This window comes from Phascolarctos cinereus, unplaced genomic scaffold, assembly GCF_003287225.1.
Source record: "Phascolarctos cinereus isolate Bilbo 61053 unplaced genomic scaffold, phaCin_HiC Scaffold_4;HRSCAF=312, whole genome shotgun sequence".
Lineage (NCBI taxonomy): Eukaryota > Metazoa > Chordata > Mammalia > Diprotodontia > Phascolarctidae > Phascolarctos > Phascolarctos cinereus.
Genome location: NW_027555847.1, coordinates 72104556 through 72131175, shown reverse-complemented (window position 1 = coordinate 72131175; position 26620 = coordinate 72104556). Strand labels below are relative to the sequence as shown.

The 26620-nt window shown below is 37.0% G+C and overlaps 1 pseudogene across 1 annotated transcript in view; it reads right to left on the bottom strand.

The window, feature by feature from the left end:
* LOC110204832 (tumor suppressor candidate 2 pseudogene) overlaps positions 1-26234 on the bottom strand; it is a 51031-nt pseudogene extending 24797 nt beyond the window's left edge. Inside the window, exon 1 of the transcript XR_013485621.1 lies at positions 25763-26234. The product of XR_013485621.1 is annotated as a tumor suppressor candidate 2 pseudogene (transcript). The remainder of the gene's footprint in view (positions 1-25762) is intronic.
* Positions 26235-26620: the final 386 nt, after the last annotated feature.

Here is a 26620-nt window from a genome sequence, read left to right as displayed (position 1 = left end):
TGCTGTGCTCTAGAAAGCTGACTGTGAAACAAGGAATTGAAGCCACAGAGGCAGATTTGGGCTTGACAGAAAGGAAAAATAGATTAACAGTGAAAACTCTCCCAAAGTAAAGTGTAGTCACAGGGAGTTTTCAGCTGAAGTCTTCAAACAGTGACTAGATGACCACTTTCAGGGTCTGTTTTAGAGGAAATTTTTGTGAGTTTATAAACTGGATTCATTTATAAACTGGGAGGGTACAATCTGCCTTTAAAATAAGCCTGGCTCTATGGTTTCTGTACAGCCAAAGCAGGCTCTCCAGGAGTGGAGCACTGAGGACTTTGAAAGAGATAACCACTCCCTAAAAGGAAAGGACTTTCCAGCAGACATCAAGGAACCTGAGGAGTGGCATGGCAATGCCTAGGGAAATGCCTGTGGCAGAGCAGGTGCATCTAAGCACTGAGGTGGATGTAGCAGCATTCATACCTGATCTCTGAGCCCTTCCCAGGCCAGCCTTATCTGAGGCTAAAGGATTATCCAGTGTTCTCCCTAGAGTGTGATTGGTGGCTGTTAATCCAGGAGCCCAGGCACCAAATAGCTTGGCCTTTCTCTTCCCAGCTGAACTTCCTCTAGCTCTGGACTTACCTCCCAGGGCTTTACCTTAAGGTCCTGGACATGGCAGCCCACATTGATCTCTCCCTACCAACCGATCTCCTCCCAATCATATCTGCACCTTTCTGTGACTGCCCTTCAAATTAATCAGCAAGTATTTTTGTTTAGATGTTTCAGTCATGTGCCCATTTGGGGTTTTCTTGGAAAAGATGCTGGAGTGGTTTGCCATTTTCTTCTCCAGCTCATTTTACAGATGAGGGAACAGATGAGAAAGGCAGTTTAAGTAACTTGGCCAGGATCACACAGCTAATGAGATTCTGAGGTAAAATTTGAACTCAGGTATTCCTGACTCTAGGCCCAGAACTCTATCCACTGCATGGTCTAGCTGTTCCCCAAAAAAGCATTTACTGTTCTTTTCTCAAGTGGAGCCAAACCCCCGAGTTAATGTTAGTGCCTCATTGAGCCCCAAGCATTTCCCAGGCATCCCCCCAAGCACTGTTTGTCCCAGGCACAGATCCCCACCCCTAAGTAGCTACCCAAGTACTGACTCAGGCACTGCCCCAGATTCCTTGTTGTCTAATTGAAATCTCCTTCCTCTACACATCTGAAGGGTGGTGTGACCTTTGGGGCCCCCTATTCTAGGAACTCTGTTAAATTCTGGAGGTAGAAAGACAAAAGTGAAAAAATCTGTGCTCTCAAGGAGCTTACATTCTAATGGAGGATGCAATGTGTACACAAAGAGATATATAACAGATATTATCTGCATCCTGAGAAATAACTGACACATAGAAATATGTATAGGATAATTTTACATGCATGTGCAAACACACATATATGTGTGTGCTTAATAGTAGCCATCTCTAAAGAAGGAGGAAGAAAAATTTACAAGATAATTTTGCTGTGTATTTGAAAAGAATAGCAAGTTGTGCATAGAGATTTGTAGTTTCATGTACAATCATCTTTTTTATTATACTGTGTTATTGTTTTATTCTATAAATTAAAAATAAAATAATAAAACAAGATGCTAGAATAGTAACTTTAGAGGAAAAGGCATTAGCAGTTAGGGTTGGGGCAGGGGAGGGCAGAGATAGGAAGCTCTCCCTCAGAAAGGGGCCACTTGAGGCAGGATTCCCAAAGGCAGAAGTGAGGAAGGAGAACATTCTGTTATGGGAGAGGGGAAGGAACAGCCAGGGCAAAGGTGCATAATAAATAAATATTGATTGCTTTGAATTGAATTAAAATTCCATCATTCAATCAATAAACATTTATTAAACCCCTGCTATATGCCAAGCACAGTTGTAAGCACTGAGGATATAATAAAGACAATTCCTACCCTCAAGGAATTTACAGGCTACTGGGGGAGATAACATACAAGCAAATATATACAAAGCAAGCTATATAAGGAATAAATGGGAAATAAATAGAAATCATTGGCATTGAGAGGTTAGGGAAAACTTCCTGTAGAAGGTGGGATTTTATTTGTTACTTAAAGAAAGCCAAGGACTTCAGTGGTCAGAGCAAAGGAAGAGAACATTCCAGGCATGGGAGACAGGCAGAGAGAACGACTGGAGTGGAGAAATGGGGTCATTTGTTCATGGGGTCATTGGATCAAAGAGTTCATGTTGGGGAGTGAGGTGTAAGAAGACCACAAAGGTAGGGGTAGATAAATTTTGAAGGGCTTTGAGGGCCATAGAGAGTCATGTATGAAGACTAGCCAGTAGACCTGGACAGATGAGTACCAAGAAATGAGTAATATGCAAGAAAATTAAAATGATAGAAAGGCGACACTTGGTGAAGTGCTTCACATGCCAGGGAGAGAGCTTAATATTTTATCCTACATGTAATAGGAAGCCACTGGAGTTTTAAGTCAGTAGTCTGCCAAACTATGAAAAGAATACGACACCTCAACTTTGCACAAGAGAATGTAAATTCCTCATGCAGATATCACCGATGCTCAGGAAGGTAAATTGAATATATACACAGTGGAGGAAATAGTTTTGCTATTAGATGAGAACTGCATTTAAAACATTAAATGAATCAAGATTTGGGATTTTAGGGGAAGCATTGTTTATTCACCTTTAAGTGGTCAATCTAAATGTTTTGCCATGGGCAGAGATCTTCGGCAGAAATCTTGTTTCTCCCTTAAATTATGGTCTCAGATACTTTTTGTGCTTGCAAGTTATTAATCCATTTTATAAACTTATGTTTAAATTGTATTCATTGTAAGGACAAATGACACCATTTTCACACTAAATAGGCACAGATTTAGTCCTTCTCTTTCCAAAATATTTGCATCCATTTCCTTAGGTATAGGGACGTTTATATCTATACTAACATCAAAAGTGAGTGGAAGATGAAGTAAATATGAGGTTAGTTACTGTATGAGTCAATGTTTTTTCACAACACTTTAACTGTGCCTGGCTCACTCATGGATCCATTTATGTCTTACTGTCTTTAGGTAATTTTAAATGCCTGTTGCTTTTATTTTATTATCTGTCATCAGCATTTGATTGATATGCTATAAGGGAAGGGCACCATTCTGATCCTGTGACTTACAGCAGGGAACCAAGCCCTCAATCCTCCTTACAGACACAGAGAAAAAACAAAGAAACAAACAAACAACAAAAATCCAAGAACAATCAGTAACATTTTCAGCTACACAAATTATAAAATATAAAATTTAAGAGGTAAAAAATTAGTTCAAATTAATAAAACAGATTGCTTTTCTTTAGCTTAACAAATTTTTGGGGGTTGGCTCCGCACGATTAAGAGGTCACAGTGGTTATTAAAGCCCAGCCAACAGCTTTTGTGTGCCCTGTATGAGGTTTGGAAATCAGCCCCTCCTTATTCCTGCCTCCATTAATATCCTCTAATAGCTTTGACTATAGCAAGTATGACTTGCCAATACAAAATAAATGCCTACACATCAAAAACTGCACATTTCTTTATGTCAAACATATGGACATTTATTTGAAATGTAATATTAAAAGATTACCATGAAGATAACATCAATATTATGTTTTGTCTTATGTACCAAAGGATTCCCTATTAATAAAAAGTTCTATAGATATTCTTGTGCTTTTTCTGCTTGTGAATATTATTGAAATTGTACTGTAGTATTTTGGGGCTTGGTGCAAACAGTACACTACCTTCTGCAAACAGGAGAATCTGTAGAAATTCTGAAAGGATGAATGAATGAATGAATGAATGAATGAATGAATAAAAGCATCTAAGTACTTACTATCCCACTCACCACAGTGCCTTTTCCACACCTTTTAATCCTTCCTAAAAATTTTCATGTCTCTCCTCCTCCTGCCCTCTCATATTTCACTGAAAATAATATGAAGCCACTTACAGAGCTGTTCCTCTGATGTCATTTGGTATTTTCCCATCCTTCCATCTGTTCTCACAGAAAAAGGCAGCATTTCCCCCTTCTAAGGTGCATTACATTCCATGCCATCTTCTCCAGCAGATTACCCCTCCATTATCCTCACTCTGTCACTAATCTTCAATCTGTCCCTTTCCACTTGCTGCTTTCCTACTGACTATAAGCATGTCCATGGCTCTTCATCTTCAAAAACCTTTCAATTTATTTATTCATCCTTACTAGGTATTATCTTACTTCAGTTCTCCTTTTGTGGTTAAACTTGAGAAGGCTGTATGCAATCAGTGCCTAAGATTCCTCTCACTCTTTCTACACCCTGATTTCCAGTCTCATCATTCAACTGAAACTGGTCTGTCCAAAGTTGCTAATGGCTTCTTTATTTTCAAATACAGTGACTTTTTTCTTCTTCACCAAACTTGACCTCTATGCAGTCTTTGACATGATTATTCATCCTCTTCTCCTTAATATTATTTCTCTATATATTTTTATATCTTTCTTCATTCTTCTCCTCTGTTTCCTTTTCTGATGCTTCATCCAGGTAATGTCCACTAACCCAGGTTGTTCCCTAAGGCTCTGTTCTGGGTCATTTTCTTTCTTTTTTTCTTTCTCTCTCTCTTCCTCAGTTGAGTTGGTGATCTCATCAGTTCCCAAAGATTAAGTTATCATCCTTATGAAAATGATCCTAAGATTTATTTATCTGCATCTATCTTCTCTCTTAACCTCCAGTCACAAATTTCTAACTGCCTATTAGACGTCTCAAATAGGAAGTCCCATAGACACCTTAAACTCAACCTGACCAAAACTGAAATTATTATTACCCTCCCTTCCAATCCACTTATCTTTCTCTTTCATATTACTGTCAAGGAAACCATAATCCTCCCAGTCATCCAGGCTCACAATCTAGATTTCATTTTCAACAACTCAACCCCCCCCCTATATCTAATCTGTTGTTGAGTTCTGTTTTATATATTCTACTTTGTAACATCTCTAGGATTTACCTAGTTTCTTATGAAACTGCAAACACCTAGTGGAGGCACTCATTACCTTGTACCTGGTCTGTCGTAATACCTTTCTCATGGTTTCTGTTTCACCTCTCCCTACTCCAGTACATCCTCTACTGAGCTTTCAAAATTATCTTCCAAAACTGGAGTTCTGACCATGGTACCCCATACTCAATAAACCCCAGTGATTCTCTATTACTTCTAGAACCAAATGTATCATTCTTTCTTTGGCTTTTAAAGATTTTCAGATTCTTGCTCCTTCCTACCTTTCTTGTCTCCTTACACCTGACTCCCCTCCATATACCATTTTATCTATTCCTTACACAGTCTATCTTCCAACTCCATTTATACTGGATGTCAACTATAGCTATAATTCTCTCCATACTCATCTCTATTTCCTGGCTTTCCTGATTTCCTTCAAGACAAGTTAAAATCATATCTTCTACAATCCCCCCTAACACTAGTTTGCATGTTGCATTGCTCATCAGACTGTAAGCCTCCTGGCAACAATAATTTTTCTTTCTTTCTTTCTTTTATCTCCAGTGCTTAGCACAGTTAATGGTGCAAAGTGTTTTTTAACAATTGCCTGTTGACTTGAATTACTTTGTACCAAACATTGTGCTAAGCACCAGGGATAAAAAAAAAGTCAAATAGTAGACCTACTTGCTTTCAAAGAGCTTACATTCTAATAAGATGGGGTAAGATATAGAGAAGTATGATCAGGTAAGGGGACATATTTTGGGTTAGCAAGTTATAGATGTGGAAAGTGGAGACACAAAGAAATGATAGAGTTGATTTGATTATAGGTCCAAAACTAAAAATGAGAGAAGCAAGGAGTAGGGATACACCCATAGCATCCCAGCCAATGTCTGAAGATGAAAGTAAAATATGAATGGAAATGGTCCTAAATGTTGCTTGCTGTTTGTTCTTTGTTCTCAAAGAGGCCCATGAGAGCAAGGAGGTGATGCCATGACATGTAAGTGAATTTGATTTAAGTGAGGGAGGACTGCAAATTTACCAGCCTCACTTTCTCCTCCAGAGCCATCTGGTAATAGTGGCCAGTTATGGATCAGGGCAACTAAAGATAGCCCAGGATGTAGTAGGGGATGTTGGCCTTTTCAAGCTAAGGTCTTTAACAGGTCTTAGTTTGACTGAGGTAGTGGTCATTCGGTGATTAAGGCTTAATAAAAAATGAGGCAAAGAATGGTCTCATTTAAAAAGAAATATATCTGGGAGGGGAAGAATCTCAAGGTTTCTGACAAAAAATAGAAACAATTGCTATTTACATTCATTCTGAGCCAATCAGGGTTCAAACAGTGACCAAGTAGGGCTTGGTCTGGGACCAGAGTGATTTGGAGTCAAGGCTGATCTTTAAGAGAAAAAACAAAAACAAAACAAAACAAAAACAAAACAAAAAACAAACAAATAAAGAAAATATTTCAGAATTGTGGTGGGATGCTAAGGCACTCACTAATCAGCAATGTAGGTAGGGAAAAGCTGTCTTTAACAAAGAAATTCCAGAAAAGAAAGGGTTAAGTCTTTCAGGGCCTGGTTTCTGTTCTGGGTGGCATGGCAGCTGGTGAGATGGATGACATGTGAACTGAAGTCATTCCTTTAATAGGAACTCCATTTTCCATTTCAGCTTTGTTAAATATATCCTTTATGATACTGGAAAACCTTCTAACTGAGCACATCTCCCTGTCTCATGCTTCCTGCGTTAATACTCCAAGATGAATTTACATATGCATGAGAAAGACCTTTGTTGATGAAAGGTTTAAGGCAGCACTTTGCTGTGATGAAACAGAGACATTTTTGTCATCAATAAACAAAAGACACAGAAACATCAGGTACTTCCATAATTCTTACTCCATTGTATGAACATAGAGGTGTGTTCTACTATAAAAAAATCTATGAAAGCCTGTCTAGCAGAGGAGCTTATTCAGCAGTGTTAAATTGTAGCCCCAAGGACTGGGGACCTTGAATTTCCATCCTTGCTTGTTTGCCTCAGTTGCTGTTCAGTGGCCTATTTTCCAAATAGGAAAATGAGGTTCACCAATATTCCAATTCCACTCCCACCTCAAATCCCTGATAAACAATTCTGTTATTGGCTCTGTGGTTGTTGAAAGATGAAATGAACAAGGAAACAAAGTTCCAGCTTCTAAGCATTTCATTTTATTAAGCAATGTATGCCAATTGCCTAACAAACTGAGAACAGACCTCCTCAGTTTAGGGCTAAACCCTAGATACAGAGAGAAGAAGATTTTTCTGCATTAAAAACAATAAATAAAACAAAATCAATTAATTAAAAAAATAACCAGGGTACCAAATTAGGTAATCTGATTTCTAAGGGGAAGAAGGATTAGGGACTTTCCAAGAAGGGAAGGGGAGAGTGAAAAGGTGCAATAGCCTGAAATCAGAAAAAGAGGTGTCCCACTCCCTCAATTATCTGTATTCAATCAAAGAAACATGGAAATAATAATTGATTGACCTGTACAGGGACAGTTTCAAATAAAACATATGGGTTACTTGAGATATTGTGAGAAAACTCCTTACATTAATCTTTAGTTCCATCTGGGTTTCTTATAAGCATAACCTGGGTCCTTAGTTAAGGGTCTTTAAGCAGCTGGGAAAGGTGGTCCAGCTTCCCAGCTACATAGGACTAAGTTCAAATAATGCAATGAAATTTTTCTCACAATTCCTACAATTGAATAAAATTTTGTCATGAGATAGAAATAAGACTAGACCATAATTCAGTAAAAAGAGAACTTAGTTGGCTCCAGAATTAAGTCACAAGAGGGAGTCAATGTGGCTTCTTCAATCCCCATTACTACTTGCTCTTATAATTCTTTCAGCTCTCATCTAAGGGGTCTTCTCCAGCAAGATGTAAGATGGGTCAAGTAAAAAGGCATTTAGAATGCAAACATGAATCAGATAAGTAAAATGATATTTTATACCCACATATGGAAATGGGAATGCCAAACTATAAGCAATCACAAGATGATTTCAATCAGTTGAGAAAGTATCTCCCCAACCCTCTTTCTTTGGTTTGCCAAACTGCTGTTCTTGCAATTTCAAGCTGTTTCAAATAACTACATGGCAGGCATATGACCCAGGACAAGTTTCAATTTCTAATCTATCACTGTCTTCTTTTGAGGAATATATTTATATGAGGTATGTACATATAAAAACCTTAGTTATGTCCAATGAGATAAGGTGAAATTTCCTGTCACACATAGGTCTAGAGTAATATTTTTAAGGTGTTAGAATTCTAGAATTATAGTTATTGTATACTGAAAGCATTAATTTTTACCAAAGGTTTTGAAAAGTATTCATTTTTATTGTCATATTTTTAAACAATGGGTAAGCATACTCATAGCTTTTAAGTATTTTCAGATGATTTTGGAATCAGACCAATCTTGTCCTTGAACAATAATTTATTCTGAATATTGCATTGACCTCTTTGAAAAATCAACATTTGAGGTACTTATTCTATCTGCAGCTATTTGCTAAACTAAGCTCATTTAAATGTTTGTATAGGGTAGAGGTTGATGTGATTTCACACAGTTGTGTTGTAGAATCAACATAAAGATAGATTCCCTTTCCTTTTGAGATTCAAGGAACTGGGAAAGAAAAATGAATTATTTGTTGAACACCAGAACATTCAATGTATTTATTTGTGATAGATTATATCTATATATCTATCTATATACATATATACGATCTATGCCTATAGATATCTGTACATATAGATACCAGTCTATCTCTTTATCTATCTATGTATCTATCTCTATATAATATGTATTTTTGCCCAGTACACATTAATTCGTCATTGAGGATTAAATTGTTGTCCATTTGGTACTAAGTCCACAGTTTTTATGAAATTGTTGCTTTAGTACAATTATAACTATTGATGTAGTAATGCATTATGTCCAAGTGATTTGTATATATGGACATAAACTGTTTCTAATGAGAAAACACAATGCTGGCTATAAACTTTCATAAAATTATTTTGTTGTTTTAGTGATGGTTTTATGTGTTGGAAAAATAGACTTTCTATAATGAGCCTCTAAAAACAGAAGATAGTTACCTTTGAGCTATGGGGCACTAGTGCCTATGGTCTCATAGAAGAGTGGGCCAGAGGATGGCCTTACCATAGATAAAATCCTAGGGTCATGATTTTCTGTAATTCCTATGGCCTACAGAAGGAATGAAATATCTTCCTTTTCTGTAACTTTTGATAAATGGTCCCAGAAGTCAGATCTGAACTATGTATAATCACCAAATATATATATATATATATATATATATATATATATATATATATATATATATATATATATATATATATATATATATACACACACACACACACACACATACATACATTATAATCTTGCCAAATTCCAGGTTTTCTTTGGGCTTTGTAGAAATCTGTTATGGGGGTGGAGGCAAGATGGCTGAGGAAGGAAAGAACTCAGCTCAGCTCTCCCTAAATTCCCCTCCAAACAACTTTAAAATAATTCCTCAAATCAAATTCTAAAGTGGCAGAACCAATAAAAGGTCAGAGGGAAATATTCTTCCAGCCTAAGACAACTTAAGAGTTTTGAAAGTGAAATCTGTGACACAGGGGTGAAGGCTGGTCTATATAGCCCAATTGTATGAAACATTTGTGGTGGGACAAGGTGGCGGTGGCAGAAGCTGTAACAACTTTGAGTGCTCCCAAGGCAGAAATGGTAAGGAGACCTGACAAATGGTAAGAAAGAGACTAGAGGGGACCCTTCTATTAGTGTAGGATATATGATAAGACACTGTTTGGCAGCTCCATCATTTATACCCACTTCTGCACCATAGTTCAAGGGCAGAGAAGAGAACTTTCAGTCATGAGGGAACGGAAGTCCTCAAGGGCAACTGTTTGTCAGTGCATTGTCTAAACCACTTCTGGGTTCAAGAGCAGGGAAGAGAAGTTTGTACCTTTAAATGTGTCCCTCAATAAAATACAGAAAAGAGTAGATCAATTAATTGGGCATGCAACTAAAAAAAATCAACCTAGAAAAAGAACAAATTAAAAATCCCCAATTAAACACCAAAATGAAAACCCTGAAAATGAAAGAAAATTAACAAAAATTGAAAGTAAGAAAACCATTGAACCATAGAAACCATTGAATCATTGAAACAATTTTCATAAAGCTAAAAGTTAGCTTTATGAAAAATAAATATAATGCACTTGTGGTAAATTTCATTAAAAAACAAAAAGAAAGATATATTAGAATCAAAAGTGGAAAAGGTAAAGGTACCAATGATGAAAATGAAATTAAAGGAATCATTAGGAGTTATTTTGCCCAAACATATGCCAGTAAAAGTACCATTCTAAGTAAAATGGATAAATATTAACAAAAATATAAATTGCCTAGATTAATAGGAGAGAAAATAAAATAATTAAATAACCTTATTTAGAAAAAAAAAAAAGAAATTGAACAAGTCATTAATGAGCTCCCTAAGAAAAAATCCCCAGGACTAGATAGATTTATAAGTTGAGTCTACCAATACCAATACAAAAAAAAAAAACTTTTTGAAAAAATTAGGTAAAGCAAGAATCCTACCAAATCACTTTTTTGACAAAAATATGGTTTTACTGCCTAAACTCCGGAGAGCAAAAACAGAAAAATTGACCATTTTTTTATATGAATGTTGACGCAAAAATTGTAAATAAAATATGAACAAGGAGATTACAGAAATATATTACAAAGATCATATACTATGACCAGGTCAGATTAATATTAGGTTTGCAAAGCTAGTTGAAGTTTAGGAAAATTATTAGCATAATTGACTATATCAATAACACCAAAAATCCTGTGAGTTTTATCAATAGATGTAGAAAAAGCCTTTGATTAAATACAATACCTATTCCTATTTAAAAAAAAAACACATAGAAAGCAGGGGAATTAATGGACCCTTCCTTTAATAGGGATAAATCTGAAGATACCCAAATAAGATCAAAAGTAATCCAAGGATACCCATCACAAATATTGTGCTAGAATTTATAGCTATACCAATAAGAAAAGAAAAAGAAAAGAAAAGAATAAAAGTAGGCAAGGAAGAAAAAAAAATCTCTTTGCAGATGATATGATAGTATACTTAGAAAACCAACTAAATTTGAGAATCAGCTAAAATACTAATTGAAACAATGCACAACTTCAGCAAAATTAAAGGATAAAAAATAACCTACATAAATCATCAGCATTTTTATAGACTACCAAAAAATCCAACAAGAAGAGATAGAAAGTAATTCAATTTAAATAACTTGAGACAATATGAAATACTTAAGAGCTATCTGCAAAGACAAAGCTGGTGGCTATAAGAACCAATTACAAAACATTTTTTTCACACAAATAAGGCTCTTCTAAAGAAGTGGAAAAATATTAATTGCACATAGGAAGGCTGAACCAATATAACGAAAATGACAATTCTCCCTAAATTAATCAATTTATTCAGCATTATATCAATCCAACTACCAAAGACTTGTTTTTGTAAAACTAGAAAAGGCAGTAACAAAATTTATCTGGAAGAACAAAATGTCAAAAATGCTGAGAAACTTCCTTAACAAAAGTTAAGGAAGGTGGTATAGCAGTTCCAGATTTCAAACTATATTACAAAGCATTAATTATCAAAACAATATGGTACTGGTTAAGAAATAGTGGGATGGATCATTAAAATAGATTGAGTAAAACATCAGAAAATGACCACAATAATTTACTGTTTGATAAACTCAAAGGCTCAAGATTATAGGAAAAGAAATCACGATTTGACAAAAATTGCTAGGAAAACTGAAAATCAGTTTAGTAGAAACTGGGCATAGAACAATATTTCACACCTTTTACCAAGATAAGTATAAAATGAATAGATGATTTAGACATAAAGAGTGTTATTATAAGTAATCTAAGGGAGCATGGAAAATTTACCTGTCAGATCTATGGATAAAGGAAGAATTTATGACCAAAGAAAAGATAGAGAGGATAATAGAAAGTAAAATAGTTAATTTTGATTACATTACATTAAAACCTTTTTCACAAAAAAAAAACTAATGAACCCAAAATTAGAAGGAAAAAAAGTAAACTGGAAAAAATTATAGTAAGTTTCTCTGATAAAGGCCTCATTTCTCAAATATATAGAGAAATGAGTCAAATTAGTAAAAATTAAGAGCCCTTTTTTAGGTGACAAATGGTCAAAGATATGACCTGGGAGTCTTCCTTCAGAAGAAGAAATGAAATTGTTGCATGAAAAAATATTCTAAATCACTACTGATTAAAGAAATGCAAATTAAAACAACTCCAAGGTAACACTCATACCTATCAGACTGGCTAACATGACAGAAAAATAAAATGACAACTGCTAAAGAGGATGTGAAAAACATGGGATAGTAATGCATTGTTGATGGATTGTGAACTGATTTTATCATTTTGGAGTACAATTTGGAACTATAGCCAAAGAGCTAGAAAACCTTGCATACCTTTTGACTCAGCAATACCACTACTAGGTCTGTAAATCAAAGAGATCAAAGCAAAAGGGAAAGGAATTATTTGTACAAAACTATTTACAATAGCTCTTTTCGTAGTAACAAAGAATTGGAAATCAAAGGGATGACGACTAATTAAGATGTGACTGGAAAAGTTGTGGTATGATTTTGATGGAATACTACCATGCTATAAGAAATGACAAGTAGGATGGTTTCAGGAAAAAATCTTTTTTTTTCCTTTTTTTCTTTTCTTTTTTTTAAATATAAATTTGTTTTATTTTTAGTTTTCAACATTCACTTCCACAAGTTTTTGAATTCCAAATTTTCACCCCATCTCACCCCTCCCCCCACCCAAAGATGGCATGCATTCTGAATATCCCTTCCCCTAGTCTGTCCTCTCTTCTATCTCTTCCCCCCCACTTCTCATATACCCTTCCCCTTCTATTTTCCTGTAGGGCAGAATAGACTTCTGTATCCCATTTCCTGTATTTCTTATTTCCCAGTAGCATGTGAAAATTTTTTAAACACATTTTTAAAACTTTAGGTTTCAGATTTTCTCTCTTCCTCCCTCCCCACCCAACCTCATTGAAAAGGCAAGCAACTCCATATAGGTTGTAGATGTGCAGTTATGCAAAACACTTCCATAGTACACATGTGAAAAACTAACTCTATTTCCCTTAATCCTATCCTGCCCTCCCATTTATTCTATTCTTTCTTTTGACCCTGTCCCTCCTCAGAAGTATTTACTTCTGTTTACCCCCTTTCCCAATATGCCATTCTCTCTATCATCCTCCTGCTCTCTTATCCCCTTCTCCACCTATTTTCCTGTAGGGTAAGACAGATTTCCATACCAATTGAACGTGTATATTATTCCCTCCTTAAGCCAAATACTATGAGAATAAGATTCACTCATTCCCTCTCACTTTCTCCCATTTCCCCTCCACTGTAAGAGCCTTTTCTGTTTTTTTTGTGAGATAATTTACTCCATTCTACCTCTCCCTTTCTTCTTCTCTGAATATAATCCTCTCTCATTCCTTAATTTTATTCTCCAGATAAGACCCTTTTTAATCTTCAACTCACCCTGTGCCCTTCTCTCTCTCTCTCTCTCTCTCTCTCTCTCTCTCTCTCTCTCTCTCTCTCTCTCTGTCTCTCTCTCTCTCTGTCTCTCTATCTATCTATCTATATACACATACATATAATTTTTTTCCTCCAACTACCTTAATACTGACAAAGGTCTCATGAGTTATAAATATCATCTTTCCATGAAGGAATGTAAACAATTCAATCTTAATAAATCTTTTATGATTTCTCTTTCCTGTTTACTTTTTCATGTTCCACTTGAGTCCTGTATTTTCCATTCAGCTCTGGTCTTTTCATCAAGAATGCTTGAAAGTCCTCTATTTCACTGAATTTTCACTGACCATTTTTTCCCCTGAAGGATTATACTCAGTTTTGCTGGGTAGGTGATTCTTGGTTGTAATCCTATCTCCTTTGCCCTCCAGTATATTATATTCCATGCCCTGTGGTCCTTTAATGTAGAAGCTGCTAAATCTTGTGTTATCCTGATTGTCTTTCCACAGTACTTGAATTGTTTCCTTCTGGCAGCTTGTAATATTTTCCCCTTCACCTGGGAACTCTGGAATTTGGCTACAATATTCCTAGGAGTTTTCCTTTGGGATCTCTTTCAGGAGGAGATCTGTGGATTCTTTCAATTTCTATTTTGCCCTCTGGTTCTAAATATCAGGGCAGTTTTCCCTGATAATTTCTTGAAAGATGATATCTAGGCTCTTTTTTTCATCATAATTTTAAAATTTTCTCTCTTGGATCTATTTTCCAGGTCAGTTGTTTTTCCAATGGGATATTTTACATTGTTTTATAATTTTTCATTCTATTGGATTTGTTTTACAATGTCTTGATTTCTCATAAAGTCACTAGTTTCCAATTGCTCTATTCTAATTTTTAAGGAAGTATTTTCTTCAGTAAGCTTTTGGACTTCCTTTTCCATTTGGCCAATTTTTCTTTTTAGGGCATTTTTCTCCTCATTGGCTTTTTGGACCTCTTTTGCCATTTGGGTTAGGCTATTTTTTAAGGTGTTATTTTCTTCAGTATTTTTTTGGGTCTCCTTTAGCAAGCTGTTGACTTGTTTTTCATGATTTTCTTGAATCACTCTCATTTCTCTTCCCAGTTTTTCCTCTACTTTCCTTACTTGCTTCTCACAATCCATTTTGAGCTCTTCCAAGGCCTGGGACTGATTCAAATTCTTCTTGGAGGCTTTGGATGTAGGAGCTTTGACTTTGTTGTCTTCTTCTCGTTGTATATTTTGACCTTCTTTGTCACCAAAGTAAGATAATATAGTCTGACTCTTTTTGCGCTCCTTGCTCATGATTCCAGCCAATTACTTGAGTTTTAAACTCTTTGTTAAGTTAAGAGTCTGCTTCCAATGTGGAGAATGTATTGTCCCAAACTTCAGGGGTTTGTACAGCTGTTTTAAGAGATACTTGTAGGGACCTGTAAATTTTCAGTTCTTCCAAGGCGGTATGATAAGGGGTGAGGTGTTACTCCTTTCCTGGCCTGTGACCACAAATATTCCTTTCTGTCCTGTAACTGTGAGGAAGTTTTCCTGGCCACAGCCACTACAAGCTCTACCACACCAGTGCTCCTCCTCACCCCAGGACCCACATTCAGAACTGTGACCCAGATCCAAGCATGGGCAAAGCAAGAGATCCTACCTCAGCACTCGCAAAGAGACCCCAGCAATTTCTCTCTGATCAGCCACTGGATTCCCCCTCAGTCTGTGGGCTGGAAGCTTGGGAAGCAGCTGCCCCCCCACTCCAGGGCCACACTCGAGGGGAATGGAGCTGAGACCCCACCTTCTCAGCACTGACAGAAGAAGACTTTTTCCCACTGACATTCTAAATTTTCTTTGGCATTCATGGATTGAGGAGTCTGGAAACCTCCATAGCTGCCCATGAGTCAGTCCTCTGAGGCCTGCTCCAGGTTCGCTGTGGCCTGCATGCCCATGCCGTGCTGTGCTCCCAGCCCAGCGCAATACACCTTTCTGATTAATCATCCAGGTTGTCTTGGGCTGGAACTTTGTTTCACTCTGTCTTTTTATGGGTTCTGCTGCTTCAGAATTTGTTTAGAGCCATTTTTTATGAGTATTTGGAGGGGTTTGGGGGAGAGCTCAAGCAAGTCACTGCTTTCACTGCACCATCTTGGCTCCACCCCCCAGGAAAAATCTGGAAAGACTTTTATGAACTCATGCAGAATGAAGTGAGCAGAACCAGGAGACCATTACATCCAGTAGCAACAGTATTGTGAGGATGGTCAACTGTAAAAGACTTAGCTACTCTGTTAAAACAATGATCCAAGACAATTCCAAAGAACCCATTATGCTATCTTCCTCTAGAGATAGAACTGATGAACTCTGAATGCTGAGTGAAGCATATTTTTTCACTTTATTTTTTTTTGTTTTATTTTGTTTATGTTTTTTTTTCCTATAACATGGTTAACATGGAAATAGGTTTTGCTTGACTTCACACGTATAATCATATCAATTTTTTTTTTGCCTTCTCAAAGAGGGAGATGTAAGTACGAAGGATGGGAAAGAATTTGGAACTCAACATTTTAAAAAATGAGTATTACTTTATTTTACATTTAATTGGGAAATATTTAATGTAATAAAAAATAACAAAAGAAAATTATGATATATTAGTTTTCTGGGTATAAAATGTAAGAGAATTTAAGTGACAGCATAAACAATTGATCTTAGACATGTCTTTCCATTTTGAGATAAATTTATAGTTACTTTTCACCTAGCATTGAGATGAAATCTCTATCTCTGCAAATTTCATCAATTAATTTAGTCATTTGAGAACAAACGAAATAAATATGGTCCTTTTTCCACATGACATCTCTTTAAATAATTGAATAGATCTATTAAGTCTTCTCTTCTTTATGATAAGCATTCCCAGTTCTTTCAACTGACCATAGTACAAGCTTAGTTTCTACTACTTGGGACTCTGAAATATTGTGTTTACATAAGGACTATAATGTTAAAGGTATTTGTGTTTTGGATATATTCTTATCTGATAGTTACTACTTCTAATACATCTAGAATTGGTACCGCTGTGCCTAGCAACTATTTAATTAAAATTTAAATGAATAAATAATAAAAATATTGGTTCCCCAGTATTTTTCATTATATTATGTCACACACACACACACACACACACACACACACATATATATACATACAAAACTTAATTTCTGTTTAATCAAGAGTAGATATCATATATTCATACAAATAATAGAGACAAAAGTCTTTAAACACTAAAGGTGGATATATATCCATGGTTATTTATAAGGATTATATGATCAAAGCATGAGAAACTTTACATACTCCATAAGACACAAGTTCTAGTGTCCACTAAATCAAATAGTTTTCTTACTTTAGAGATTCCATGGATGAAAATAAATGTTATTGCTTAACCTCTGAAAGCCCAGAAAATATCACACAAGGAAAACCCCTGGAACAGCTGAACCAGAAGAAAGATGGGGTGCAGCAGTCCAGAAGCCCAGGTAGCTTGAGGGATTGACTGGAAAAGCCCCTCTTGCCCTGGAGGAAGGGAAGCAGTACAGAACTGGAGGCATTCCAGCAAGCTAACAGAAAGCCCCACCTCAGCATACCAGGAGGAGATCCTGAAGCCCAGGTGGTGGAGCAGGCAAACATCAACATTTGGACCCTGAGAGTGCTTCAGTGAGGGTGGGGAAACTGGTGAAAACCAGCTCAAAAACTGCCACGCGCCTCAGCATTCTACAGCACTCTCCCAGTGCCTCAGCAAAAATCTGTGAAGCACTACAAGGGGTCCGAGGCAGATAAACATCCTGCAACACCCATCTGAAAGGAGCTGAAGAAAGTGAAAGGAAAGGAAAAACAGGCAACCTCCAGGGTCAAGACTAAGCAATCCAATGTTGCTAATTCCAGCCCAATACCAGGTAAGCTGCCACAACCCTACAGCCTCCAACTGCCAACACTGGAAGCCCCAGCCCACAAAGCCAGTGACCAGGCCCTAGGCTCCCAACATGAGGAGCTTGGGTCAGTGCCCTCTGCTTCCCAGCAGGAGAGCTCAATCTCTTTAAAGGCCAGGAAATAAGAAACACCATGAGCAAAAAGAAATGTACCAAGATTTATATTATGAGAACAGTGAAGATCAAGGCAGAAATTCTGAAGAGGACAACATTGTCAAAACCCACATCTGGAACCTAAAAAGAGAATATGAACTGGTCTGAAGCACAAAAAGCCTTCTTAGAAGAGCTCAAGAAGGATTTTAAAAGGCAAATGAGAGAGTCAGAAGAAAAAATGGGAAAAGAAATGAGAGGTATACAAGAAAGAGTTAATAGCTTGGAAGATGAAGGACAAAAATGAACTGTAGAAAACAAGTCCTTAAAAAGTACAATTGGCCAACTGGAAAAAAAAAGTATGCTGAAGAAAACAAGTCCCTAAAAATAGAATTGGCCAAATGGGGAAGGAGGTACAAAATCAAATAGAAGAAAACAATTTGTTAAAAATTAGAATTGGACAAATGGAAGCTAATGACTCTATGAGAAAGCAAGAATCAGTCAAACAAAAACAAAAGAATGAAAAAATAGATGAAAATGTAAAATACCTCATTGGTAAAAAAACTGGCCTGGAAAATCGATCCAGGAGAGACAATTTAAAAATTATTGGTCTACCTGAAAATCATGATGAAAAAAAAGAGCCTGGACAGCATCTTTCAGGAAATCATAAAGGAAAACTGCCCTGAGGTCCTAGAACTAGAGGGTAAAATAGGCATAGAAAGAATCCATCAATCACCTCCTGAAAGAGATACCAAATTGAAAACACCAAGGAATATAGTAGCCAAATTCCAAAATTACCAGGTCAAAGAGAAAATATTTCAAGCAGCCAGACAGAAACAATTTTTTTTCATGTTTCCTTCTTCAATTTTGCCTTTGGATATTTCTCCTCTTTCTTTCTTTTTCTTTCTTTTTTTAAACTTTATTAATTTATTTTGATTTATCAACAATCACTTCCATATGCTTTTGAGTTGAAAATTTTTCTCCCCCTTCCTCCCACCCACCCTCCCCAAGATGGTGCACAATCTGATATAGGCTTTACATTTACATTCCTATTAGACATATTTTCACATTAGTGAAGTTGTAAGTAAAAATTAAAACCAATAGGAGGAACCATCAGAAAGATGAAGCAAAACTCAACAGAAGGTAAAAATAAGTGATAGTGATTCGACTTCCATAGTTCTTTCTTTGGATGTGGACAGCATTTTCCATCCTGAGGCCTCTGGAGATGTCTTAGATCCTTGTAATGCTGAGAAGGGTTCAGTTTAACAATATTAGTCATCACATAATGTGGCTGTTATTGTGTACAAAGTCTTCTTGGTTCTGCTCACTTCACTTAGCATCAAACCATATAAGTCTTTCCAGGTTTTTCTGAAGTCAGCCTCGGACAGAAACAATTTAAATATCATGGAACCACAGTCAGGATTACACAGGACCTTGCATCTTCTACATTAAAAGATCATAGGCCATGGAACATGATATTTCATAAGGCAAAAGAGCTTGGATTACAACCAAGGATCAGCTACCCAGAGAAAATGAGCATGATCTTTCAGGGGAGGAGATGGATAGTCAACAAAATAGGGGACTTCCAAACCTTCCTGATAAAAAGACCAGAGCTCAACAGAAAATTTGATCTTCAAATACAAGACTCAAGAGAGACATAAAAAGGTGAACAGGATAAAAAGAAACAACATGTTATTAATAAGGGCAAAATGTTTAAATTCCTATAAGAGAAGATGGCACTTGTAACCCCTGAGAATTGTATTGTTATTACCCATGTTAAAGGGGTATACATGGGGATGGAGTAGGTATAATTTGACTTTGACATAGTGATTTAAAAAAATACAATCAAGAGGGTTAAATGGATCCAAGTAAGTGGATTAATCAGATCTAAATAAGAAAATGTACTGAGAGAAAAGGAAAAGAGGAGGCAGACAAGGGTAAATTATAACACAAGAAAAGGCACAAAAACCTTACAGCAGATGGAAAGAAGGGAAGGAGATGAGCGTAGTTTGAACCTTACTCTCATCAGATTTCGCTCAAGGAAATAAAATAATCAGTTAGGTACCAATATTGATAGACTTAACCCTTCTCAGCAATACAAGGATCTAAGACATCTCCAAAGGCCTCATAATGGAAAATGCTATCCACATCCAAAGAAAGAAGTATAGAGTTTGAATGCAGATCAAAGCATTCTATTTGCTATTTTTTTCATCTGTTGTGTTTTGTTTCTTCTTTCTGGTGGTTCCTCCTATTGGTTCTAATTCTTACTTACAACATCACTAATGTGAAAATATATTTAATAGTAATGTATGTGTATACACTATATTAGATTGTGTGCCCTCTTGGAGAGGGGGAGAAAAAGTAAAACTCAAAAGCTTATGGAAGTGATTGTTGATAAATGAAAATAAATTAATTAAAAAATAAAATAAAGTGAGAAAGCTTTAAAAAAATAAATGTTATTTGCCAAGTGAAAATAAAAATTCTATTACTGTCATGGAGACTGGCAATAGCAGAATATTTGAAGATGAGGTTCCATACAGATATAACATTCCATCTAAAAGATCTTTGTGGTTTTGTGTTTAATTATTTTAAGTGGTAAGAATAATTTATTATTGACTATATTTGTGAGTGTGTTGTCAATAGGGCAAAATATCTTTATCTCAATTTCTTCTTTTCTAAAATGAGATCAGAATCAGTGAACCCCACGATATCTTCTATCTCTGAAATATTGGGATGCATGAGAGATGCAGTCAGCTCTGAAGAGTAGTGGAACTGGAAACTAGCTGGCACTAGGAACGGACAAGCAGAAACTAGATTCAGGATGTGGTGAAACAAAGTGTTCAAATGGATACAGGTAGCAATAAGGTTATTTTAAGGGGTTAGTATGATCAGCAGTTTGTAGAAAGTAGGTTCCAAGCGTTAAGGAAGAGTCGAGAAACCAGGATGATTTCAGAAATACCAGCTGTGATAAGTCTAATCGGCAATGACTGGCGATATGAAAATCCATTAAGAAAAAAATGACTCACTTCTTATTGTAACATCTGTGCCATGTAGATTGGTACAAAAATAACTTCTTGAAACAACAGCAACACAAAGTTCCAAACATTTACAAATGATTGTGCTCATTTACAAATGATTGTGCTAAATAAACCATGTGAATAATAACAGAAAAGGAGTATGCCAAAAGATGGAAGAATATACAGATGATGAAGCATAATTTCCTCAGCACTGTGGTTTATCCTACTTATTTATTGATTCAGAACTAAGAAAATTTAACTGGAATTTCAAAATTCTTCATATTCCTGTGATCAATATCTCTTCTGTTTCAAGATAACCGAATTCCAGTCAAATTTTACCAACTTAATGGAAGTATTTTCAGACTTAATTGTTTTGACACCATAAAATCACTTCATTTACATGGTTTTTAAAATTAAAATTGCTTGGTTAAATACATACTGTGTGACATTTATTTTCAGAATTAAAGTTCCATGAACATTATTTTGTGACATTAAAGATAATATTTTTGATTTATGTGCTGGAATAATCCCAACAAATATAAAAGGGCAAAAGGGATATACAAAGGAAATGAGTTTAATGAGACTTTTACCCCACCACAATTATTTTTCCCAAATTAATTTCAGTTGCTCTTGGCTGGAGTTAGTCATGTGGAGTGGGGTGACTCATAATACTTAATGTTTTTTTGGGGGGAATACAACATGATTTTGTATAAGTAAATACTATGGATTAAAAGAATGAATGGCATTTGCTTGAAACTTTATAAATTAATCTATGTTCTACACAGCTTACATGATTCTTCTGAAACACAAATCTTATCAAGTCATCTGCCATTCAGTCACCTCCAACGGCTCCCTATTACTTGCAAGATCAAATAAACATTCCATTTAGAACTTAAAGCTCTTCAAAACTTGACCTCTTCCAACCTTTTCACTGCATGTATTCTCACGATCCAGTAACATTGAGGAACTTTTTGTCCGACAAACATTGCATTCCATCTCAAATCTCCATGTTTTGCCCAGCCTATCAACCCCTATTGGAATAATGTAAATCCTCAATTCTGCCTTTTAGTTTTTCTGACTTCCTTATAGACTCAGTTCAAATTGTTCCTTCTGCAAAAAACCTTTCCTGGTGCCCTCAGCAACTAGTGACTTTAGTTCTTACTTTTCATTTATTCTCCATATATCTTGAAAGTTCTTCATTATTTAAATATTGTTTCCCTCATTGGAATATAAAATCTTTGAGGGAAAGGAATATTTTTTTTCTTTCATCATATTTCTAGTTCTTAGAATAGTTCCTGGCACATAAGTATATAACAGCTGCTTATTTTACTAACTGCTTAACAGAGAATAGTACTCTGTAAACCTTAGAAATTTATATAATAAGTTGGAAGATGATATGTAAGTCATAGCTTTAATTTCATATTTCTAACATCGAACTAGTGTGAAAAGTATTACTTAAGAATATTGGGTATTCACAAATTGAATAAAAAAAACCAAAGCAATTACAAAAATAATTTGATCTGAAAATGTTTCCCCTAGTTTATTTTTAAAAATACTTTTTATTGATGCTATTTACATTGATTATTGCTCCCCCTATGAACCCTGTTGTTTTTTTTTAATGAATAACAATCAAATTAGAAACATCCCATACTGAGACTGTAACTGATAGTATATACAATAAATGTTTGGCATGAATAGCATTCCATCTCTCTGACATACATAAAGAGGAACACATTACATATTTCATTATCTGTCCTTTGGTGTCTCAATAATTATTCTTTTTTTTTTAAATTTGGATGGGTTGAGACAGGAAATGTCAAATGGTTTGAGTTTGTGCATGGTATCCTACTAATTAAATTGAAACCAAGAATATTACAAATTCTCTTAGCTATGTTTCTCCTGCATCACCAAATCAAATATTCTGGTTCAAATTGGTGAATTTTTATGCTGTTTTCTTTATCGTTTTTTAAAGAATTCTCTTAAATGGTGACAACTTAAATGGTGTACACATAAATATTAAAAACCAATACCATGTTTCCTGGTCATCTACACCAGTGGAATCAAACTCAAATAGAAATGTATCCTGAGAGCAACATGCTTATTTAGAAAACCAAAAATTAACATTGTCTGTGTTACATTTCTTTATCATTTCCAAATACATTTTGATCTGGACTTTGCTGCCTCCAGGCCGTGAATTTCACATCTCTGAATAGACACTGTAGAAATTAGATAGCTTTACTAAGGCAATGGGATTCCAATAAATGGATGGTGGGGAAGGAGTATATCAACTGACAGGGGTTACAGTTAATAAATTTAATATATATTAATGCATTTACTTTAAAAAAAACTGTTTCAGTTTAAAGATTGCTATATTCATAGATGTCCCCAACCTATTAACCATTATTTCAGGCAGAAGGGAAATAACCCTCAAGTGCACCTCTAAAATTGCCTTGCCAATATGATCCGCATTATATCATGTTTGTATATCAATATTTATTTTGCTTTTGGTTTTTAATTGGTGTATAACAAAGGAATTTAACTGGCATTGATCCTGTTGTGGAGGACCTCCATTAGCACTCCTATTTTTACAAAGTGTTTGTTTGCAGTAGTTCTTATTGGGGAAGCTAGGTAGCCCAGTGGACAGAGCACCTAGCCTGGAGTCAGGAAGACCTGACTTGAAATCCAGCCTCAGACACTTACTAGCTCTGTGACCCTAGGCAAGTAACTTAACCTGTTTTCTTTAATCCATGAGAGAAGGAAGTAGCAAACCACTCCACTATCTTTGCTAAGAAAATCCCATGGACAGTATTGGAATGCTATGATTGACAAGATCACAAAGAGTTAAACATCACTGAACAACAAGAAGTCATGACTGCATTTTTGTACAACATACACTGTCTTTTTACTACAGAAATTTCTATTAAGGTTCATCCTTGTGTTCCTTTGCCCTTTGTCCATTTATCTGTTAATCCATTTTTATTACTGTGTTTAAGTTATAATTCAGACCTCTACCCTGGAATTCCTTCCCATTTCCTAAATGTGTTAGTTTGAAATGTGCCTAGTCCCTTATATACCCTCTCTATTACACTTTAGATCCTTCTTGATAGGTGTCTTCCCCTACAGTTATACTGAGGTTTACTTTTTCCTTAAAAGATGAACTCCCCTTTCCCAAATAAAAGTGCAAGTAAATCAAAATAATTTGTCGTGGTCTTATCTTTATGATTTAGTATCTTTTTTCTTTTCAATAAGACTGCAGTTGAAGAATGGGGAGAAAGAAAGCAGATACATGAGAGCTGATTTTGTATGGCATGAGAGACTGTATCTTACATTGTATTATTTATTTATTTATTTTTTTAAGCTACAAATAATTTTATTTAAATTGAACAAAAGGGCACACCAGCCTGGGCTGGGGGAGAGAGCAACCAGCCCTTCACCTCTGCCCCAGACCATTTTTCTGTCACATTCACAGAAAAAGCTCAGTTTGCACAGAAAATAATTTAAAAAAAGTAACCCTAAAAAGTAAACACTGAATTTCTGCTTCAACAATATCATGGACATAGAGAGACTATTTACAAACCTTCCCATTGTAAATTTTCCTTCTGTGGTCTCCTTATCCTACCCCTACCCAGATAGACCCTGGAGAGCAGAAGGTTGGACCCAGTTGCCCATGCCCACTAGCAGGAGGTAAGCAATTTTGGGGAGGGATTGGGCCAGGACAGTACTAGGGTGAGAGGGGCTAGGGCACTAAAGAGATATGGGTAAGTTTGCCAGGTGGGCAGAATTACCTATCATAAAGGGGATGTGCTCTCCAGAGCTGATGAGCACAGGCCCGAAAGACACATCAAGTGTAGTGTCTCATTTTCTCCCAAGAAAGAGTTGGTGTAAGAAATAGAGGCTTCTCCTAATGGCTACCACTTGGAGCCTCAGTTTCCTCAAATGTATAATTTGAATGGTGGATCAACTTTTAATCATATGATTCCAAGGTCATTCGCTAGCAAATTCCTTACAGAAGAGCATTCTTATACCCTGTTTATTGATTATATCTCAGTAGAGCAAGAGCCCTCTCCTCCATATCTTTAGGGTTTATGCTTTTCTCCGAATTCTAGGGTTCCCATGTAGAACATCCACTGCCCTTTCAGTTTCCAACCATACCCTCAGGGACTAGGTGTCTATGTGTATAGGGGGATGAGGTTTGGGGGATCGCAGTGTAGGAAGTGAAACCCAGTTCCAGCAGGCTGAGCTAATTGTGGGCTGGGAGTGAGAAGGGGAGTGGGGCAGTGGATCAAGGGTAGTTCTGAGATTCGCTGAGACCAGCCTCCCTTGGGAGTGGTAGGAATCTAGGTAGCAAATGCCTGAAATGCTTAGAAATGTGAGGAAAAGGAGAAAAGAGGGTACTGCTTGTGCATAGCAAAGCTCACCATGTCCAGCCCCACAGCCCTCAGGGACACAAGGGGAAGGGCCAGGAAAAGAGGAGACTGCTTGTAAAGTGCTGTGTCCCCTTGTCTCCCTGACAGTGACCAAGCCCCAAGCCTGTCCTGCCCCTTCCCCCAGGTTGGGCCTAGGGAGAGGTACATGCTACAGGGAAACAGGAGGGGGAGGGCTATTGGGAGGAGGTTGAGGTCAGAAGGAAGGAAATGTACCCTGAAATTCCTGGCCTGAGCTTGCACCCACCTTTATTTCCTGACACTCCTCTGGATATTGGAGGGTGAGGTGGGGCTTTGGGGTTCAGGAAGAGAAACTGAGTATCCTACCCCCTTCCTTTACCCAGGCACTCAGATCCAGGAGAAAATACCTACTCCAGGGAACCAAGCCAACCATCCTTTATCCTCGGCCCTCCCTCAAACTGACATCACTCAGTACTGTGGAAGAAACAGAACTGGACACCCCGCTTCCCCTCCCCTTGGCTTGTAGATGAAAAAAATATGGTCCATGAGGGGGCCCACGTCAGGTGGAATTCATTCTGGGGTGGCTGCTTTAACTCAAGACACCTCTAATCAGGATCCACACTTTGAGCTTGTAGACTCAGCAGCTTGGGTTGCTCTGCCAGGGAAGTGGGGAATTTTCCCCAGCCAAGGCCTCTTTCTGGCCCTGCTGCCCCTCTTCCTACCCAGATGTCCATACCCACCATCCCACAGACCTGGGGTGTGGGCAGGAAGGGGCTGCAAGCCTCAAATCTCATAGATGATCACCGGGAAATCCATGTGAAGGCCTCATGATACCCTGAGGGATCAGGTTCTTCTGCACCCTACTCAGCTTGGCACACTTACACCCATTCTTGGTGACAATTGTTTCCTCATAGAACTCTTGGGCCAGGTCACCATCTTCGTCATAATACACGGAATCTCGATGGGTGAACACGAAGGGCGGCGCTGTTTGGAAGCCCAGAGCCCGGGGCAGGACATGCTGGGAAAGGGACGCATCTGTGAGCTCCAGGTCCGTGGCTGCAGCCGGCTCTGAGAAGGCCACAGCCCCCGGCCCTTGGAGCCTCTGGTGCCCATGTTAGGGCCCACAGAGCATCATGGGCCACTCGCGCCTCTCAGGGCCCTCCAAAAGCCGGCCCTGCACCCGCTGGATTGTATACAATTATCCGTAGAATACCCATCCTTCCAGTATCAAAACCATGTTAGTACAATGTCATTCATTCCCTCTTTCTCTTTAGGTGGTTTATTGAGATGTAATCAATAAACAGGGTATAAGAATGCTCTTCTGTAAGGAATTTACTAGCGAATGACCTTGGAATCTTATGATTGAAAGTTGATCCACCATTAAAATTATACATTTGAGGAAACTGAGGCTCCAAGTGGTAACCATTAAGGGAGCCAGGTTTTAAGCCTAGATTCCCTCATTGCTCATTTTGCACTCTTCTACTACATGGGGCTGCCTCCCAATAGTACAATGGTATTTAGAAGTAAAGGTTAAGTGGTTCTATTGAGGTGAAAAAAAGGAGTTAATGCAAAAAGACAAATTAGAATCCAAAGGCATCCCAGAGATGACA